A 16,323-nucleotide genomic window follows, 5' to 3' on the forward strand; every position below is an offset into this window, starting at 1 on the left:
TTTTGTATTCATTGTCCATAAAAAAATAGCTTTGGTTAGATATTGGATACTGATGCTTAATATTGCTGTATTGATCGCAAAAGGAGGTATCTATTGGACATCCAATAGTATTTAGAAAAAAAAATCATGATTATAGTGATATCTCTACAAAGATGAAGAAGAATAAGTAAGGCTAAGTAATTATGTACTTTTGTGTGACTTGGGAGGATGCAAGGGAGCTGGCAGCCGACAGAAAAGCCTGGAGACAGTTTGTGGACTCCATATGTTCCTCCTAGGGAGCAGATATGGTTTAAAAAAAAAGTAATTATAGGTTAGTTTTAGTGATCATTTTATACAAGTGCAACATTCACCATTTAACCCTCGATTGATAATGACCCTAAAAAAAACCATGATAAAAAACCGGATTTAGCAAATACCGATATCATCATACTTATGTTTTATCATATAAATGCAGTTCAACCAAGAAATATCAGTTTGAAACTAAAATCCAAATATTTTTTTAGTTAAATCATAGATATTTAAGTAAGAAGAAGAAGAGACGACACTTGAAGTCTTCTTCTTTTTGGTGTATTTCTTGTGGCGTGTTTTGAAGAGGGATTAGCCTACTGCGATGTTGATTCTCAGCTCGGCTGTCCAAACTTAAAACACAGTAAGGGACAATTTTTTAGTAGTATGTTTTTTTTGCATTTTTGGACTAAGTAGAATCTACTTAGTCCAAAAATGCAAAAAAAACGTACTGCAAAAAAAATGTCCCTTACTGTGTTTTGAGTTTGGACAGCCGAGCTGTCAATCCATCTCTTTGGTGATCTGCCCGGGGTTGGCCGAGCAGTGCAACATGGGGAAGTCTGGATGGTTCTCTTCATATGCGCATACCATTGTCTTTTTCGTTGTCTTCAAAACGTTGTCTCCAAAAGGCATCTTCTATCTCTAGTGAAATTACTCTTATTCAAGTACACTACTTTTTTGGATAAGAAATTAATTTGGGAGAAAGATGTAATATTTCGTCATTAATCTAACCCCGGATTAAAAGGTTATGATATGATATATTATACTACATATCGCCATATATGCGTAAACAAACCTATAAACTTATCCATTACAAGTACATATTGGTTAAACGGTAACTCAAATACATGACAGACACGTAAATATTTAAAATTAAAATTCCTAGTAACTGTGTACTTGCTTACTTAATTATATAACTATGTTTGTACGTAACATGTTGATTGACGTCACAAAAATATACATATTGTGTATGAGTAATACGAGTACACATATATCGGGTCAATAAGACAAAAGCGTAATATATAAGTCATTGTCTTGTTGCATGTCGGGATTTTTTTTCTATTCTTAAAAAAATGGGATTATAAATGGATCTTTATAATAATAAATTGAAATTCCATAAACTAACACTTTCCATGCCTCGCCATAACACATAATTCTTCAGTAATTCTTGTCCAAGCGGCCAGACTATGGAATGAATTACGTCTTCTTGTAAAAAATGCACCTTCTCTAATAACTTTTAAGAAACGTCTGAGACTTTACTATTTATCATTAGAATCAAATCTGTCCATCAAACCTCCTCCCTTAGTTTTTCCCTCTATTTCCTTCCCTAAACTCCCTTCTTCCTTTGCCTTCCTTATTATAATCAATTTGTCTTTTCCATTTTTATTTTATATAAAGTGTTTGCTTCATTAATACAGCAGTAAATTGTAATTCATGATTTTTTTCATTCTTATTTATACTTTATGTTCAAGCACTATCTACCCTCTGCAAACTGCTATATAAGGCATTACACACACACATATATATATATATATATATATATATATATATATATATATATATATATATATATATATATATATATATATATATATATATATATATATATATATATATATATATATATATATATATATATATATATATATATATATATATATATATATATATATATATATATATATATATATATATATATATATATATATATACGTATGTAACTATGTATACTTACATATCTTATTTTACATGTTGCTTGATATTATTATACTATTAATCAACCCGTTAAATATTCACAACATTTTGAGTGTGTCCAAATACTTGTTCACAAAATCTGGATTATCTCCAATTACAGGAGTTATTTTCATATTATTTTTTGACATCTCATAAAAGATGAAGAAGAATATGGAAGTCAGGGCATTTACAAGTCGTCAGCCCCGTAAATGCCCAGACTTCCATATTCTTCTTCATCTTTGATGAGATGTCAAAAAATAACGTTAAATACTAGTTTTTATTTCTTATTTTTTCTATGGGTTTTAGGTATTTATTTATATATATGTACCATATTTTAGGTAGATATAACATAAAATGTACAGAAAACGTGGTTCTGTGTGTGGTGGTAATACACAAATTGAATCGATTGATTTACAGCCCCCTTTATAAAGATAAACCAATTAAAGGGTTTACTGTTTGACGAGGGTGCAGGCATTAGACAAAATCAAATTAATTAGGCTTATCGATTTCGTACAATGAACGATTAAGGGTATGTAGGTATCTACATATCTGCATGCGTGACGTGTGTATGTATGTATTTATGAATTTATACAGCGCACATACACGTCGCGAAAATCTTTTAAAACTTATGAAAATATAATTTTTTGTCTATTTTTAAGGTGTCTTAACTTGACACTGGCTGTAACACCCAAGATGGGTGAAAAGCCATTAAAAAGAAGAAGAAGGTGTCTTCATTTGATTTCAAATATGCATCGTTTTCCCCCTTTTTTGAAAGAAGATGAAAGTCTGAGCATCCCAGGGCTAACGACCTGGCATTTGGGATTTGGCACTTGAATAACTTCCATAAAAAGAAAAAAAAACGATAGATGTTTCACATTAACTTAAGACACTTAAATTTGAAATCTCATCCATAGGGTAAGTAATTCATTTTCCGATATAATAAATAATATTAATTTTGTCTAATTTCATCTTTTGTCAACTGCATGCCTCAGTTCCATACACTATGTTAGTATCAGGGGTGCATCATGCACTGAAAGTTTTTAATATATTATTAGATTAAAACCAATATTTTTAGCTTTTCCACTTTATTCATATATTACTTAAATTCACACAAATTAAATTAAATTAATTTCTCAATAAATTTTTATCAAATCATGGTTATTAACTCCTGCCTTGTTTTATATTTAACATAACAATTTGGATAGCCTCCCACCAGTCTTATGATGTCGGTAACGACGAAACCCGGTCGCTGGTCAAATAAAAATAAAGTGGAAAAGCTAAAAATATTGGTTATAATCTAATAATATATTATATATGTATTGTATAAAAAAGTTACAAAAATCAGTGGTACGTATGTATTCATGAGTTCACGTGTCTGAGCGTAGATTGCGGAGAGCACACCCTTGTATCAATTCTCGTTTTATGGGGTAGTTAACACGCTTTTTACACTTCGGGCAAAGACATCGAAAAAAGTAATAAAGCGACATTACGGCCTCATATACGCGCCGCATCGTCAGACCTAATCATATGCCAAGGAAAATAACCACTTAAAACACAACCGAATCACCTACATTTCATATTGACCGTAAACCAACATTGTGAAGTAACCACGTCTTGACATAAAACTTTTATTTCACGAGCTACAAGCCGAGAGGGCTGTTTACAGTGCGGCCGGATATTGCGAATAACCAAGATCATTTCGTTTCTTCTTCTTCTTCTCCAGTAATCCATTCGCTATCCGTCAATTGCGACGAAGGGTTGTTTGTCGCAACCCTTATTTACTACGTGCATGCGACATATTACCTATTTATCAAGAATATTATTTGAATGCTTATTTTTATTTTCAAAAATATACATAATTTATAATTATTTATTTATCCGTATATTACAAATTAGAAATATTAAGATCACCGGTTCTCGAATTGTGCTATATTTGTAAAATTATATCCATATATAACTTTACAATAATCCTACGACCAACAACGATTTGGATTTTGTATTAATTTGTATATTGTGTTCTCTAATAAACATACACTTATCCAGGTTTTGCTGACTTTGGGGTTCCTTAAAATATTAAGGGTATAAATACATATTTCATTAAAAAATATATGAATACAAATGTATTTATTTTATGCCCGAATGGTGATTTAAGGAGATGCATAAATGTGGAAGAGGTGAAGATTGTTCGTAAAAACATATTGGTGTGGCGTTATATTCGTTCTGCCTGCTCCTGTCTGACTCAAGCGTTGACATGTTGACCTATCGTTAGTAAAATAGAGACTAATATTTAAAAAGTATGATATTAATAATATAATATTATTAAATTATCGAACACTTGAGAGCCTCTGGAAACGTTATCGAGGGTAAAATTCGAAGAGGTAAATTTTCAAATGAGATTCGAAGTAGTTTCCATTCTTATTGGCCTTTCAAAGTGAACGATTTTGGTGTTTTTATGCATAACGACCCTGTAAAGTGTTGGTCCAATCTTTCTTTACAATACATTTTATTTTACAACTCCAGGAATACCGGCGAGAAAGGACAACTTAAATCCAAATGAAATGGAATGGCGTAATATTTATTGCATCGCTTTATTTGACAATCATTTTAAAATTGACATTCAGCTAGATTAGTTTATACCTTCGTAAAAAAGAATAATTATAACAGAGACTTTGGTTTTAAAAATATTCCAATAACATTTATCTCAAGTTATTTAAAAAAAACTTTGATAGTTTCTACTTAGGAATTAGGATTCTTCCTGTGTTTTTAAAAAAATACTTTAAATATTCCAACAGAACTTTTAATATTTGGGAACTTAATAAAACACATTGAAATGTTCAAAAATAAATTAAATGAATTATTTGCATATATATATAAATCAAAGAATGAAAAAAAAACTAAAAATAATTTTAATAAAAATAAATGAATAAATTACCAACAAACATAAACAATAAATAATACGTTTTACTCTCTCTCCAAGCACAAGAGCTTAGTCTCTTTATTGGAGAGAACTGCGTTATTAATTTTAAGATTGTAAAAGTAGAAATGTCTATTAAATTAATTAAAATTATTAAAAAAAAAACTTTTGTAACCATATTTAATAAATATAATAAATTTTAAAAATATCTATCATCTTCACTTTAAAAAATGTTTAAATATGCGATCGATGGAAATACGACCCTAATGGACCCGAATCACATGTGCCAGATGTGACAAATCAAGATTTTATTCAGGATCTAAAACAATCATAATTGCTTATTGTATCTTATTTTATTTTAAGGAAATACTTAAAATAAATAAATCAATATCTCTTTGTCCTATCCCTTTCTGCATACCTCCCAGCGCATAGTACCTACTGATTAGTAAGTATGTACATGCAAGGGATGCTCCCTCTCCAAGCACAAGAGCTCAGACTCTTTTTGGGAGAGGCTCAGCGCAACTAAAACAATAAGATTGTTTTAAGTAGAAATGTTTAGATATTGTATTAAATTATTCAAAAAAATGTAACTAAATTTCAAAAATAAAGAATGAAAGAAATGTAAATTCCCCATTACTATTTATTACGCGTTCTTAAATGACTGTTCGATTTTTTTCTCTTTTATTGCAGTGTGTTGTTTCGAAACCGCGTAAAATATATGTATAAAAAGCGAGCTCAGTGTTTGTATATTGATTTTAAAGGAACATATTTTCGCAAAATTTACTTTTTCAATATCAATAAATTTCAAAGTCATATTGTTCTGAGAATGTTACTAGCAGATGTTACAGTGGTTGAAAGTATAATACAACATTATTCACAAAAAAATAATATTTATAAGTATAAGAGTTTCTGCTTAAAAAAAGCTTCTTCGTCTCACCAGTAGATGTCACTAGTGAAAATTCTAGTGATTCTTGTACAATGTTTCAAAATTGGATTATTTATATAGAGCTGCCAAGAATTTGAGTTGTGTGGTTGTCAATCATGGGTAGAATTGGTGAACGTTACACGTGTGTAAAGTGATCACTGAAACCAGCCTATGACGGTCGTAAGCCCCGTAAATGCCCAGACTGCCACATTCTTTTTCATCTATGTTGAGATGTCAAAAAATAATATGATAAAATAATTCAACTTAACACTCAAGTTTCGAACGATCTCCAACGATATTCATTATGAATTTAATATAGATAAAGCAAAATATAAGTACCTTGCCTATAGATATTTTATCCCACACTTACATAGGTAGTGTAGACTCTGCGATCTTTTTCAACTCACCAGAATCCTGAAACACATATGTTTAAGAGTTTCCATCAAATCACCAGTGCGACTGACACCTTAGCGCTTCCCACGAGTAGAACAAACTCTTAACAAAGTACCGTATCTATAAAAAAACGCATTTGTGTGCTAAATCATTTCCAAAATCTCTTTTTTCCTCAATTTAAATGCAGCGAAGCGCCCTTGGGGTAGTGACTTGAGTTTTACGAAAATAAGGATACCTACTTATACAAATTATCTTAAATTATAATTATTAACCATTCAGGGTTTCGGTGTTACGGTCATGTAATTTTTTCATATTAATTTATAAGCCGAAAAGTGGTGATATCGCCTTATTTTATTGTTAAACGTAATATATTAAATTATTATTATATATATATATATATATATATATATATATATAAACTAACTAACTAACTAACCATCACGCCGCTTCCCCGCAGAGGTAGGCAGATAGAATAGAGCGCCACACCACTCTGTCCTTGCAAACATTCTTCGCTTCTTCCACGTTCATGCATCTCCTCATACATACCCGCCGATTGTTACGACTCCTAACCTGACCACTTTCAAGTATTTGGCATACCTGATCGTGCCATGTTTTTCTCGGTCTTCCTCTGCTTCTTTTCCCACTAACATTCGCCTTATATATATATATATATATATATATATATATATATATATGTATATATATATATATATATATATATATATATATATATATATATATATATATATATATATATATATATATATATATATATATATATATATATATATATATATATATATATATATATATATATATATATATATATATATATATATATATGTTCCTAAAGTAAAACTGTGGCAGGGAAGGTGTTAAGGGTACTTATATATGATAGTTATTATATTTTCCCCTGGCGTTAAGGGGTTAGCATTAATATATAGCTTCATAGTAGCCTCAGTAACTCCATATAGTGAGAATATGGTAAGCCACAATGATATAAGCAAAAGTTAGCACATAAAATGTCATTATTATTAATGTAAGCACATAAATAGTACACACCTACATATTGACATTGTGAAATAATCGTAATAAATTTACTGTCGATGTAACAATATATTGTCCTAAGCAATGATGTGTAAATATGTGCTTCTGCACATTTCCAAGAAATTATACTGTGTTTACAGATCACACAGATATTTTAACTTTTGAGATAATGTATATTTTTTATCGCATTTAAACTGCGATTAAAACGCAATTTATTTTACATATATTTTATAAAATGGACAAAAATGCTGTTTGTATGTAAAAATATTATAAAAAAAATTATATGGCATTTTTATCCTTTTTTCACTCTAATATTTATTCAATATTACACTGGACTGGTACCTGAAGTGGAAGACTGATGACCTTTCCTTCATGTGTAATCGATCGAGATAACACTGCGTTTATATGAAGCGGTGCCCTATGCACCATTGGGGTGCGGAAAGGGATTATTATTATTATTATTTAATCCCTTATATTGTATATTGTTTTCTGTATACACTCTGCTATTTGAAGCTGTCATAATAAAAGTGACTTATTCATTATACAAGAACACTGTTCAATAAATGTTTTTTACTCCTCTGATTTTTACTCCTGCCAAATTTGTCTACGAAATTAGTTTTATTTATATTTCATTAGGTACCTGTTAACTATTTCTTTTGTATTTAGGGGGTGTTCGGATGGCTCAATTGTTGAGGCAATTGATTTATGTTACTTCAAATCTAAAAACGAACATCATAGATTAAATAATACTATAATGATAATAATAAAACCCTTACCGCACCCCAATTGTGCATAGGGCACTGCTTCATATAAACGCAGTCTTATCTCGATTGATTACACATGAAGGAAAGGTGATCAGCCCTTCACTTCAGGTACCAGTCCAGTGTAATATTGAATAAATTTAAGAATGAAAAAATCACTTGTATATTTATTAAACCCCCTTGGGAATCGAACCCGGGACCTCCAGAACGGTAGGCAAGCATGCTGACCATTATACTACGGAGGCGGACAGAGAATACTATAAAGTCTAAGATATTAATAAATACATTCCTAAGGCTTAATCGCCTTCTCTTATGAATAGGGTAAAAAATAAATAATTTAGATCTTCTTTATAATGTAAAAAATAATTAGCATTTTAATAATATTTTTGAAATCAGTATTTACTTATTGAATAATTATTTCATTGGCAAGAACTATTTATAAATATTGTAACAGATGATTTAAATTTCACTTAAACTTATACGCTTAAACATATACTTTAAAAGTAAGTAATTGACATAAAACAAAAGTCATTCAGTAAATATTGAAGCAATTTTTTTTACTCAATGCAACGAATTTACACAGGTGTTGAAATAGATTCAAGTATTTATATTTTATATAGATACAAAATATTTTAGACTGAAATATCTAATAATTATATAAATATATAAACAGATAATATATATGTTGATATAATTTGATGGATGACTTTGGATAGCACATATTAGTTTTTAATTTATTTGGCAGTCACTTTTATCATCAGTCATATTTTTTTTAGGGTATTCTATGGTCGCTACGTCTATCCATAAAAAAAATAACACGTAAGTTTGATGTAAAAAATCTTAACACTATTTTACTTATTTTTCTCAAGGGAATCATACGCTTAAGCATATCAGCATATCAGCTCATACAAGTTCAACTTATCCAATTCTCCTACACTTTCAACTAAATTTAAATTTAAATTGACACTCAAAATGTTGTTAGTAAAATAACTGTCTAATAATTATTTCATAAAAATTGAAAATCATGTAAAATAATCCGCGAAGAATCCTTCATACATTTTTTGAAGGTTTCTGATAGTTAAAGAAAAATACTCAACTCAACCACAGATGGTGCTGAGAACTCGTATGTGAAAGAAGGTGAGAATTAAAGGTTAAATACAACTGCCTAAATTTGAGTAGTGTGGTTGTGAATTATGAGTAGAATTGTGAATGTTACACTATATACAGTCTTTTACATTTTATTTGTTGATTCATTTTTCATCGTACACATCATTTAAAAAAGTGCCCTCACTGGGTTTTCTCGTGCCGAGGGCACAATTTAATTCTAAGCTATGTAATTGCTTGAAAAGTAAATATGACACGCATTCAAATAAGACAAGTAATAAAGTGATCTATTTCAGACCTACCTACCTCCATTATCCATTTATGAATATCTGTTTAATACTTAGTTTCGTTTTTTAATGACTTTATGGATAATGAAAGCAGTATGTGCAAAGAAAGTTTGTAAAAGAGGTATGTTTTAGGTTTTTTATTTATTCATTTGCTTCTGTGTTTTGGATCTTGTGGTTCTATGGACGTTTAGGTAAAGTGTGTAAATTGTAATTTGTGTGCCTTCCTAGAAAGTGCTTTCTTGCGATATATGGGAAAAAATCTTTAAAAATCTTGATTTCAAATATCTGAATTATTCTCCTAGATCTCCTGGATCCTGAATTTCAATCTAGTCTGATCATATTATCTTAATATAATTCAGGATCTATCCTATGCGGTGCCTTATGCACCAATGAGTTCAAAATCAGCGTCAGATAATCCCACGTTTAGATTTTTATTTTTATTTTTCAACATTTTGAGAATCTCTGGAATGCTGTTTTAACATGTCATGTTTACAAAATGAATCAAGTATGTTTTTAAAATTGTATCAAATGGTTTTGTTTTTTGTAAATAAGTTGAAAATTACGCGCAATTGTCGACGTGGCAAAAACATTTTTGTATTTTTTTTGTAAAAAATATTAAAAAAAATTACATTGCATTTGTGTATACTTCAGTTACTTACTTGATAATCGTAACTTGCAGTTCAATATTTATTTGTAATTATTAAAGACGATAGGGGGGGTATTTGGTAGTCCAATTCTAGATTTTTGGGACTCGAACCCTGTTACGTTAGGGTACCATCTCAAATTGTACCTATTTTTGACTTAAGAATGGATGACCAAATTACTAGAAAATGTTATTCTCATCAAATTTTAGTTTTTTTTTTCTATTAGACGGATACTATTTCGTTTAACCACTCAAATTATCGGTATTATTTTTTTTTAAACATTTGTATTACTTTAAATTTCTTGAGTAAATTCTCAAAAAAATTCTTACCATTTTATTAGCACTAGTACAAATTATTCAGTAAAGAGTTTAAAATATAACCTTTACGGCAGTGACTCTTTTTATATTTTTACCTTTATGTATCGATAACAAGTTTTTTTTTACAATTCTGCAATATAATTGCACAGCGTAAACATTTCCACCTGCAAAAGAGTATTGTTGATTGTAGTATTGCAAAGTTCCCCATACTTAAATATGTTAAATATGATAAATATGACAAAATGCCCTGTTACGCAAAAAGGCGTTAAAGCCCTTTTGCGTTTTAACTTTAATAAATAAATGATGACGTGAATAATACGACACGTGAAATAAATCACCTTTTGTATTTACCGACTTTTTCAATATTTTCCAATATTAATGAAAAAATAACTCTAAACTTTGCAGATAAAATTTATAAATATACATATTTATATATATATATATATATATATATATATATATATATATATATATATATATATATATATATATATATATATATATATAAATATGTATATATATATATATATATATATATATATATATATATATATATATATATATATATATATATATATATATATATATATATATATATATATATATATATATATATAATATTACATAATAATAAATATAAACACACTCAAGTGTTATATTTGTACCATGGGATTGTGTTTTGTATCTTTTCTTCATAACAATACAAATATTTCTTTGAAAAAAAAATGTATTTCAATATATCATTGATGTTTTTTTATTATATTCTTTTTATGCACACACTGGTAAACACTCGCAGCAGTTGAGCAAACACTACTAACTGTTTTAAGATTCAATATTTGATTATCAGAATTCAAACACCTCCATTCGCACGGTATGTCGTTATTCATACAAAACCTGCGAAATATATCACCGGTCAGAAATCAAATTGATATCGTATGATACCTACGTCATAAGATATTGCTTCGATCTAGTTTATGTACATTTTTTCATTGAAGTTTTGTATTAACCATCAGCTCTAATGTACATAGGTATAAAATATTATTTTTAATTTAAGTTTTGCTTAGTAAATTCCAGTATTTCTTAAAATCTACCGTGACACATGTTTCGATGCATTACGCATCATTTTCAAACACCGTATGTGAAGCTAATTTCAAATTTTAGAGTTGAATCCTTAGGACTTTGAACGTTGAAGAGGGGGTAGGAGCTGTTTCTTATCTATTTTATTATTATTATATAAAAATTTTATTTCTTATCGGTGGGAACAAAATTTTGGGGGTATTTACTGGGTAAAACTTAAAAAAAAATTGGATAGATTTGACCACAAAGTTACTTCTATCTTACTGTGTATTAAAAAAAAACAACCATAGATGGCTCTCCCCAGTTAAGACATTTATAATAAACAAAATATTATCAAAAAGCATCTCTAATTTTAAGATCTAAGAAACCACATAGATTGAATTTAAATTAATTTGAATGTATTCAAAAATATAAAAAAATTATGAGGGGAGAGAAAAATGAAAACGTTTTATACGACAGGAGCCGTGGCTCCACTGCAGAACTGGCGTCGCGGGTTCGATTCCCGCCAATTACAAAATAAATTCAAGAAATACTTACTTACTTATTTATTTTCAATTGATCTGGGTGATGTATTTTTCACATTTACCTTCCCTATCCTTACTTTCCTACATGAAGACAAACTTCTATAAATAGAAGGTTTGAGGGTTTCTGGGCGTTAAAAATAAATAAATAATAATACAGCCGATATGAAACCGAGGACGATAGATAGATACACGTAACACGACTCCAGAAACTAGTTAGATTTCAAATGGAAATTTCAATTTGTATGAATTTAGCAAAGATCACAACCAAAATTTATAAATATTAGTGTTGACTAATAAGAAAACTAGTAAGAAGTAACAAATTTTATTTTAAATACCATTTCATTCTTATTTCAAATTAAAACGATTTTTTAAGAATTTTTATATTTTAATATTTATTTTTTAGTTACGCTACAGTCCAACAGTGGCGCTAGTATACACATTAGTAGTGTATTTGATAGCTTTACGGTTATACCGCTAGAGTTGTGATGATTGTAAGTGCATCTACTGTCCACGGGTTGAATGGCGCCACCATACAGAGAACCCCCCGCGCCTCCACTCCTTACCGCTAAGTGAAACTTTAAAGAATTACGACGGGGCTGGACTAGCATATATTTTCTTTAGAAAAAAAATATTGAAACAAGAAAAAAAAACTAAAATGATGCGCTCTGATTTATTATTACGTTATCATTTTTTTATATGTTAGTGTTCATTAATAATTTGTTAAAAGTTAATATTTTGTATTAAGTTGTGTTTTGTAAAAAAAAAATAAACATGAATCACGTACTTATTTTATTACTTTCATGATTAATCTATTAAAGTAAACATAAGCAAAAGTATAATTACTTTAGTACATTAATTTTTTTGTTGTTAAAATTTGTTTCAAATTAAATATTTTTTTATTTATTAGTTGATTCGTCAGTCACTTTGTAGTAAAATCTATCAATTTTTAATTTAAGTTTAACATCGAAACACGTGTCATAATGGATATTGAGAAATAATGGTATTTACCAAGTAAAACTGAAATAAATTAAATATTCTAACTAACTACACTTACTAAACACCACGCAGAGGTAGGCAGAGAGAATCGAGCGCCACACCACTCTGTCTTTGCAAACATTCTTCGAAATATTCTAGTTACAATAATAGTTTTAATATCAAATTTAAAAACAAATGTTTATCGGAATAGTGAAAATTGGTTTGGTGGAATAATTTTGAGTAGATATTTCATTTGATGTTACCATGTTACGACGTATTTGTTTCGGTAAGTACCCCTTATATTGACAATGTTTGGTTCCATAAACAACAGCGTACACGTGTCTGAGCGAGAGTAGCATAATCGATTGAACGGTTTATGGTTGATTGAAACGGGTCAGAGCTCAACAGGTTTCAGTGGAGGCATATCCCGATATTCCTTTTGTGATACAAAATGGATAATCAAAATAAAAGAAATAAATAAAAGAATAAAAAAAGAAAACAAAAAAATCCGCCCCAGACTTCGCAAAAATAAAAACTAGTATACCCTTCCCTTTCCCTCCTCAGCACTCTTTCGTAGAGCGTCTCTTTTCTTTTAGTCCCGTTCGGGTCCGAGACCGAAAGGGCGCAAGTCCTAGGTTTATTCCGCACGAGATAAAGGGTGTAATGGGGCTACGCGTAAGGGCGGGTTTAGGTCGCGCGGCCGTGCGCATGTGCGGGGTCGCGGGGACGCCCCCATAGGACGTCGCTCCGGCGGGAGGCACTGTCGGCGCCGGCGACAAGACGTCCTGGCGCGCCGGTTATGAGAGAAAGTGTGCGTCGCCAAAAAAATGAAGCGCTCGCCTTGAAAAAAGGCAGCAGGAAACAACACGACCGAAAGTTGACGGTTTAGCGCGAACGAAAAATAAAAACAAACAGTTATATTTGTGTTATATTTTTGTTTTGTAAAATATATTTAAAACTCTTTTTAATGATATTTAATCATTTCTTACTTATAAAAGTTGTGTATAATTGTTAAGTGATAAGATTTAAGTAGTTAACTAAATTATTAAAATAAAAGTGGAAGTTATAATTATTCAAACAGAATGCAATATAACAATTTTAAGTAAAAAAAAAAACAGTGAAGTTTTCGGTTTAAAAAAAAAATCCACGTGTTTTGTGCTACTTTGACAATGCCTCGTGTGAATGTGAACTTTGGAGGACATGTTGATACTCGCGCAATTTTTAAAAAGTGAATTATGAATGAACTATGACGTCATGAAGTTAAAGGACGCACAAAAAAGACAATGACCGACAATTTTGTATCGATAAACATCGAAATAAAAGTTTTTTCTGATGAAAAATATTTGAATTTCCTCTCGTTATAAGGGAAAATTTAAATTGATGCCGCTGCAATCTATCTATTACTAGTAAATGTAGTTTTCAGCCATGTAAATTGTTACGCTTTTAGCCAAATATTATTTGTTATAAATATAACAAAGCCTAATAGTTTACTAATTTATCCTCATTTTGTTTATTGACGTAGGGAGAATTAAGTTTCTGTTTTTATCATCAAAGTTTATGTTTATGTGAAACTAACTGCTCAAGTGATCGAAAGTTCAGAGTTATGGTTGACTGTAATATTCGTGGAATTTTCTTAATACCTCGACCAAACGAGGAAACGATCTGGTGAGTACTATTTTAGAAAATAATACAAATCAAGTTAAAAAAAAATACAAATTAACCAATATTTTAAATGTTTAAAAGCATAATAACATTACTAGGAATAACTGAGCGTACATATTTTTTTTAAGAATTCGTTGAACTGCGATTTTAAAGCTAACAATTGGAAACACGTTGATCTTAAACCAGATATACCGGTTATTTTACTGTAATATGGGGTTGAAATTGATAGAACATCCCGTTTTGTATTAGTACCGTTGAAAGTCTAGGAGTAACACATTAAAATTTCTATTTACATTTATCGAAAAAAAAAATCAAAGTTTTCATCGAAATAAACAGATTAAAATAATCAAAATTGTTAAAAAGTTGATTTTTCTTTCTAGTTTCTTTCTAGAACGTTAAGATATATTTGTAACATAAATTTTATTTTCGATTTTCAAAACTAATTACGTGAGTCGCTCTACGCGTAGGAGCTTTTTGGAGTCAGCTTAAAGTAAAATGGTTTCAAAATACACATTATAAAGTAAAAATTAACTGTTTATCAAATATTAGTTAATTCAATACACGATTCGTAAACCTTTACTTTAAAATAAAAATAAAAGATTAGTAAGTACAACGATAAAGAACTTGAGTTTTCTATAAATAGATTTATGAATTGAATTTAATTATTGTTAATAACGGATTAAAATTATTGATTTATTTATTATTTACGTGTTTAACGGAATAAATTGTAAGAAAAGAATTACATTATTTTGATGAAACGTATCAAATCTCTTTTTCAAATGTACAACAAAAATTTGTTGGTCATTTGAGGAATTTTTTAAAAAAAATAACAAATAAATAAAAATTAAATAAAATCCCAATATGAAATTCAAAAACTTTTCCACTAATATCATTAGCGAGTTATGATAAAAACGATCTTTTGATAAAAACGTTTTTTTTTACAAATTTTGAATAAACATGTTTTTAACTAAAAAAAAACATATCTTGTATAAACGAAACTTATAAAAACAAAAATGATATGAAAATGTCTAATACATGACGGTTACAAAATGTGAGGTGTAAAAAAAATATTCTAAATTTGTGTCTCGCAAAAGTTAAAGTTATATTTGTATTTTTTAAAATTATTACTCATAAGTTAGGATTTATAATACTGATTTTTTTTTCGAAAAATAAGTTTTACTGTAAAAAAATAAGTGAACGTTAAGTTATTAATACCATTGTTATAATTTTCAAGAATTATAATATGAGTAAAAAAAGTCGTGTGATTTTCAAGTAATATTTTGATGAAAAAAGCAGTAGGAATTTATTAGAGTTTATCATAGTTATAAATATGAAAAATATTTTGTACGAGGTAAAATAGACGTGATAGATGATTATCAAAAATTATAATAATAAGTTTGATAATTATGCTTGAAAAATTTCTAAATAACACAATAGAGTTATTCAATTCATTTTTTAAAATGTAGTGGATGTTAAAAAAAAGAGATTTTAAGAGCTTCTGAACTGCAAGTCTTCTCTTTTGTAAAATTTTAAAATTCAAATTGTAAAATTTTCTAAATTTCTTCATTAAAATACGTTTTGCAATACATGAAGTAAAAAAACAAATGTGGCAAAATGTTTTTGAGCAATGGAATCTAACATGAAATAAAATGTATATATATATGAAAATAGTAT

At 29.0% G+C, this 16,323-nt stretch overlaps 2 protein-coding genes across 3 annotated transcripts in view; one reads left to right on the plus strand and one right to left on the minus strand.

Annotated features, from left to right (window-relative positions):
* Positions 1-16,323, minus strand: part of LOC148304147 (uncharacterized) — a 101,660-nt gene that overhangs the window by 9,701 nt on the left and 75,636 nt on the right. Inside the window, exon 1 of one of the 2 annotated variants that reach the window (XR_015838381.1) lies at positions 12,026-12,093. The exons of the other annotated variant lie outside the window; for it this stretch is intronic. The gene's annotated coding sequence lies outside the window, so the exon portion shown is untranslated. Of the gene's footprint in view, positions 1-12,025; positions 12,094-16,323 lie in introns of those variants that run through there. 2 annotated transcript variants of the gene reach the window in all.
* Positions 12,869-16,323, plus strand: part of LOC148304148 (homeobox protein prospero-like) — a 155,830-nt gene continuing 152,375 nt past the window's right edge. Inside the window, exon 1 of the mRNA XM_088268758.1 lies at positions 12,869-14,652. The gene's annotated coding sequence lies outside the window, so the exon portion shown is untranslated. The remainder of the gene's footprint in view (positions 14,653-16,323) is intronic.

The sequence above is a fragment of the Brachycentrus maculatus genome, unplaced genomic scaffold (assembly GCF_059751285.1).
Source record: "Brachycentrus maculatus isolate JH-2025_06_01 unplaced genomic scaffold, ASM5975128v1 h1tg000328l, whole genome shotgun sequence".
Lineage (NCBI taxonomy): Eukaryota > Metazoa > Arthropoda > Insecta > Trichoptera > Brachycentridae > Brachycentrus > Brachycentrus maculatus.